The sequence below is a fragment of the Dermacentor andersoni genome, chromosome 10 (assembly GCF_023375885.2).
Source record: "Dermacentor andersoni chromosome 10, qqDerAnde1_hic_scaffold, whole genome shotgun sequence".
Classification (NCBI taxonomy): Eukaryota; Metazoa; Arthropoda; class Arachnida; order Ixodida; family Ixodidae; genus Dermacentor; species Dermacentor andersoni.
This window is the reverse complement of record NC_092823.1, coordinates 13,360,931-13,366,930: the sequence shown is the minus strand read 5'-3', so window position 1 is coordinate 13,366,930 and position 6,000 is coordinate 13,360,931. Positions and strand designations below refer to the sequence as shown.

At 46.0% G+C, this 6,000-nt stretch overlaps 1 non-coding gene across 1 annotated transcript; it reads right to left on the bottom strand.

Moving 5' to 3' along the window:
- Positions 1 to 3,608: 3,608 nt before the first annotated feature.
- On the bottom strand, positions 3,609 to 3,809 carry LOC126519390 (U2 spliceosomal RNA). Its single transcript, XR_007596598.2, has one exon. It is a non-coding gene; the product is annotated as a U2 spliceosomal RNA (small nuclear RNA).
- Positions 3,810 to 6,000: the final 2,191 nt, after the last annotated feature.

Here is a 6,000-nt window from a genome sequence, read left to right as displayed (position 1 = left end):
CTTTTTTTTTTCTCCCGATAATTGTACTCATCTGCCACGTCTCTCACCACGATATGATATTTTTTTGGGGGGTTTCTCCTTTGATCCTCAAGTGAACGGACTGTCCAGTACTGATGCCATTTACAAAAATCCAAAACAGCAGAGGCCCGCACCTGCTCAATCAATGCCAACTCAATTTAAGGAAGGGCTGTTCAAAAGCTGATCGAAACCATCCAGTTCGGGAAAACCTATTTTATGCAGTAGTTTTTATTATTATTTTTTTTTTATTGTGAGAGACGTGAAATCCACACCACGAAATGAACGTCCCTTTGTTACCCTTTTGTTACCGCGGCTTCGAAACCGTGCGTAATACCAATTTAATTGTGTCCTGGTTGGCCGTTTGTCAGCACTTTGTGTTCTTCTAGAAAATCAACTACTAGTTTATAAATTACGCGCGCGAAATTTTCCTCCGTGTGCACCAATACGCCACCACCAAAATATTTAAAGAAGAGGGAATGCGTCCGGGGCCTTGGGATTTCGAAAATGCCGTGCTCTGAAATTTTCACATCCGCCATTGGAAAGATAATTATTATCCGTCGTAAAAAAAAAGAAAAAAAAAGAGAGAAATCACATTTGAAATTATCATTGAAAGTGGCCACGTTTTTCGGGGCATGTCTTGATGAAATAATTTCAGTTCAGTTCAGCATGATTGGATTTCATGTTTTCCAGTATTCTCAGTACTCTCGTTGTAGTACGAATTGCCGGCAGATTTTTTTTTAGTTGTTTAGAGTTATACATTCCTGAACGATGTTTTTCTTTTCCTCAAAGCTAGCCATAGAACCAGCGCTTTCTATAAAATCATGACAATAAGAATCCAGCATATCGGTTCATCTTCGGCCCGATTAAAGTTCGGGAACTGGCGATTTTTTATTGCCGTGATCAAGAAGGTTAACAGCAGATAAGGCGTGATATTTCAGCATTACAGTCACGATATCTAATCGAATCTAAGATTGAAATGGCGTTCTGAATTCTTTCGGTTCCAGATAGAAAAAACAGAAAAAAAAGAAAGGATGTAATTGATTGCCATTCAAATCTGAAGACCGCGTGGAGAAAGTGTTCCGGTTTACATTCGGCAAATCAAAATGAACGGCTAAAATTAATCTATCGTCTGGTTTCATGCGCGAGATCACGTAAAAGGCAGCCATTCTTCTTTACATGGTTTCTCTCTTTTGCTCTCTCATTTGCGCACGGAAATTTCTTCGTACGGGAATTTTATGAAGCGAAGGCGGCTGCAGACCATTTTCTTTGTTTAGTTCATGTTCGTAGGCGCAAATTACAAACCTAACACTTGGAGCAACATTTCCACTACTCTGGAGGGGCATGAACTGTAGACAGTGCACGCTTTCTCATTTATCCAATCGCTCGCAAACACATTGCATTGCTAGTCTACAGTGGCAATACAAAGTGACGTTTCACCATGCACGTCGAAGTTCATTACCAGTACTGCGCCAGCGTCGACCGGCCGGCGAAGCGACGTGCTCAGCAGCGCATGCGCAAGGCCCGACACCACCCCAACCGAGCTTCCCTGCTTATCGGAGAGAGCAAGTGCGCGTGAACACGGGCGCGTCTGAGTATCTGGATTAAAGAAAAAAAAAAGAAAGGGTTTCCGAGATATTGACAAAGACAAGTGGTCGCCGTAGCTCTGAATCTTATCGTATTATAAAAAAACGTGGGATGGCGGCGCTTCCTCGAGGGTCAGAAAGTACAATCGTCGAACTAGGTGGCAAGTGGAGTACATCCTTCTTCTTGGAACGGTTTGCAATTGACTGCTTGAATGTGCCGAACACGCGTCGCGGGTCGCGTATAGAGCCAACCGTCGGCAAGCACGCGTCTAGCGTAGCAGCAGAACCGGTCGCGGTTGCGATAACCCATCGTTGGCAGCGAAAAAGAAAAACACCCACACGCAGTTTGTAGCAACAACCGTACAAATCAATGTGGTTTTAAATATAGCTTCACTGGTCACAGTAGAAGGGCACCGAAACTTTATCATGACGCACACCGCTGTAGTCCACAAAGAACAAAGCGCACAAAATAGATATGATACAGCCGCACCGCATTATTTCGTGTTTTCACTATTTCATTAGTTTCGTGTGCATGCGCGCTAGGGCCACGCAGGCCAGGAGTAAAAGGCAAGAAAAAAAAAAAAGAAGATGGTACGCAATCCTCAGCTTTGACTTGACTGCTGTGGCACTCGCATCTGTGTTCGTTACCTTAGGCGAACGCAATTCGCAAACTGAACTGGAATTTCCAATAACGGGAATTCCTATTGGGCGATTTGGTTGTATGTTCGGCTAATATTTGCGTTTTTCGCCCGAGCAAGCGCTTCACTGCACTACACTTTGCCCCTTCAACGTGGCTACACTGCCCGGCAGGCGTGTTCTGCGTAGGGCCGAACCTGCAGGCAAAAAGCCTGGGCGCCGCCATCTTGTTGAGAGCGGCGCCGGGAACACAATCGCGCCTAGCTCATTCAGTTTTCCCCCAAAACCGAAAAAAATTTGACTTGATTAAACGAGAAAGATGCCACGAGTGGCCCAACAAAAAGCTTTAAGGATTACCGAAGGGTAACTGAGGGCGACGCAACGGGCTCTGTAGCGTCACGTGGGGATCGGAATAGAGCAGATTGGGGGGTGTGAGAACAAACGCTAGTTAATGACACCACAGTTTAAACCAAGAAAAACAAATGGGCATGCGCAGGGCATGCAATGTGGGGGGAAGATAACCGATGGTCATTAAGGGTTACAGACTGAATTCCAAGAGGAGGGAAGCGTAGCAGGGGGTGGCAGAAAGTTAGGAGGGCAGATTAGATTAGGGACTACATGGCGACAATCAGCACGTGACCGGGGTACTTGGAGGATCATGGGAGATGCCTTTGCCCTGCAGTGGGCGTAGCCAGGATGATGATGATGTTGATGATGAAAAGGTAGCAGCAACAGGTCTTCGTAGCATACAGGTTAGAAAGATGAGGCACCTTTGAACCCTTGAATATGTTTCGCCACACTTGGGCATACGACATGTTTGTTTTCGAGACGCTCGGTCCCACTGCTGCGAAAATGTGCACACAAAGGCTGCACAGTAGTTGCCAGAAATCGGGCACTCTATTTTTCTTTCATAGGGAATCTTTTTTCCACTTGGGCAGCGGATTTCGGCAGGGCGAGCTTGCGTGGGCGCGGTGGTTTACGGATCCAAGCGATAGGGAACTCCAAAATGCAGTGTTGGCTTTGAGTGGGATTCATATTGATCGCAAACCCCACGGCTAATCCTACCCCCCTCCCCCCAAGTGGCTCTTTACAGGAGACAATCGTTCAGAGACATCGGATAAATAGGAATTCTGGTTCCTTCTTTTGCTTTCATTTTTTTTTCTCGAAGCCCATAACTAGAAATTTGCTGGAGCGGCTGTCCCATTTGCGACGCAGCAAGTGCGACGCTACACACAGATGGAGCGACAGTTTAATTACTCTCGTGGTCCGCGAACCGGCATCGTTGCGTATAGTATAGGAATGGTGCGTGTCAAGTACGTGCTCGCTTCGAGATTGTGCTCTTCATTTTGATTGAATGAAGTCTCACCTAAGTGAGTGGGGACCGATCCCGGAGGTTGTGCAATACCGGGCCGACCTGCGGCGGAGGTGAAGCAGGCTTCAAGCACTCCGCCAACTTCCAAAAATAGGTTTAATATCGTGGGTTCATATAGAACCCGTATCAGATATTAAGCTGATAAGAACAGATTCTACACACAGGGAATTTTATTAACATGTAACTGCCATGTCAAATATCTATGTACATCGCTCTCTTGCACATCACACTGAAAAACACAGCAAAAATAGACCATAAATACACATGATGGTATGTACAATGCTTGCATGATCATCATATATACAGGAGTAGCTTCTCCGTGGAAGGTTTATTGACATAGGCCTTTGCGATTAGTTGCTATTTGCACCTTGCTTGAACAGAGGTTCATATACAGTACACAATGTGAGTTACGAAATTGTCAATACACAAGAAGTTCAATAACAACACCAGACCCCCTTGGGGATTGTTACCTATAGACAAACGGTTCAAGTTTTCTGTCTTCACTTTCTAAAACAAGCCTGAACTCTTTTTCCTGTTGAGTTCGTATTTTACTCCCCTCCCTGTATTGTCGTCATCTACATTGTGTTAGTGTGGTCGAAGTGCCTCTCCTAGCTTGGAGAGTAATGGATCACTAGGAGGGGCCCGGGAGGCATGGTTTTAGAAGAGGCTTATGGGGGCGACGATCTTGTCATTTTTCACTTTCCAAAACCGAGTGTGCCACTTGCGAAGGAATCGGTCTACGCCGTTTCTCGCGAGTTCCTTGGATAAAATATTTTTCATCCAAATCCGGGTGTATTTTAGTACAGGGTAGACAGCTTTTTGCGGACGTCTCCTCAGTTCAGCCAGTCCTCGTCTTTTCCAAATACAAAACATGATGATAAGTGACAATAGCTTCTCAAAGCCGGATTTCTTGGTCCCCGGATGGAGCAGTCTGCATTTGAATGTATTGCTTGCCACTTTCCATACCGCTTTGGCTGGCCCGCACTCCGTGAGGGCATGTTTTTGGGATTCTGGCTTGGCGCAGTTAGGACAATGGTCTGTCTCAGTTATCCTCAGCTGTTTCAGTCGCGCTTTTGTGGGTAGCACGCCCCATCTTCTTTGCCATTCAAAGTCCCGTATTTGCCCCGGTAGGTCCGTTTTTGCCCACCATTTCCATTTTGCCGGTGTGCTTTTCATCACTTCTCCTAGTTCCAGCTCTGTTAATGCCATTGCGGCATTGACTTCGGCTGGTTTGACTTCTGTTATAGGAGTGTCTGGGCACAGTTCTTCCATCGCCTTGTAGGTGTGGACTGCATCCTTATAAAATTCCAGTGGCCTTTCTGCGCGCGGGCCATACCATTTTACTGGCGCTACAAAGCGACCCAGTGTGCTGAGGCAATAGTGAATGGCCGTGATACCCACATATTGACCGTTGTTTATCAGTGTTTCTAGTGTTTTGGCCGCTAGAATTCTGGCCGACTGGGCTACATTTGGTATGGCTAGGCCCCCTCTTGATTTAGGTAGCCGCAGAACTCGTCGGGGTAGAGGTGCGGTCTTCTTTTGCCATAGGTATATACTTATGAGGGATTCCAGTTTTTTAGCTACTAGTCTGGGCATTCGTGCTACTCTCGCCACATAGAAGGCGGGTGCGCACATCCTGGATTTGATTATCTCTGCCTTCTCCACAAGACTGAGTTCCGGGGGTGTTGTCTCTTCTGCCGCTTGCCGTGCTTTGTTGAGGGGCTCTATCCAGCTTTTCGTCGATATGTCTCCCGCCTCAAACCAGATTCCGAGTACTTTTACAGCTTCTAAAAATTGTATTTCGGGTAGTTCTCGTTCATTAAAGGAGCCAAATCGGAGTGCCTTACTTTTCTTCTAATTTATTTTTGCACCGGAGAGGGTGGCATATTCGTTGAAAATGTGTAGCACTGTTCTATAGCTGTTTTCATCTCTTATGAACAGGGATATGTCATCCGCAAACGCAGAGATTTTCACTTCTAGGTTTCCCGGCAATGGGAAGCCCCTGATCCTTGTTTCTTCGTTTATTTTCCGCAACAAGGGGTCTAACGCTAACACAAACAAGCTGGGTGATAAGGCGCAACCTTGGCGCACGCCCTTGTTGATGCTAAAATGTCTGGATACCTTGTTGTTGATTAGGAGTTCACTTTGGGAATCTCGGTAAAGTGTTCTGATAATGTCAATGAATTCTTGTGGGAAGCCGAAAGCCTGCATTACACTAAACATATATTCCTGTCGCATGTTGTCGAAAGCTTTTTCTTGATCGATAGTTACGAATGCTCCTTTGTACTGTTTCGCTTTGGCGTAGGCGAAAACATCGCGGGTGAGAGTCAAGGCCGCAAAAATGGACCTGCCCGGAATTGCTGCTGACTGGAATTCAGATATGATCGTGGG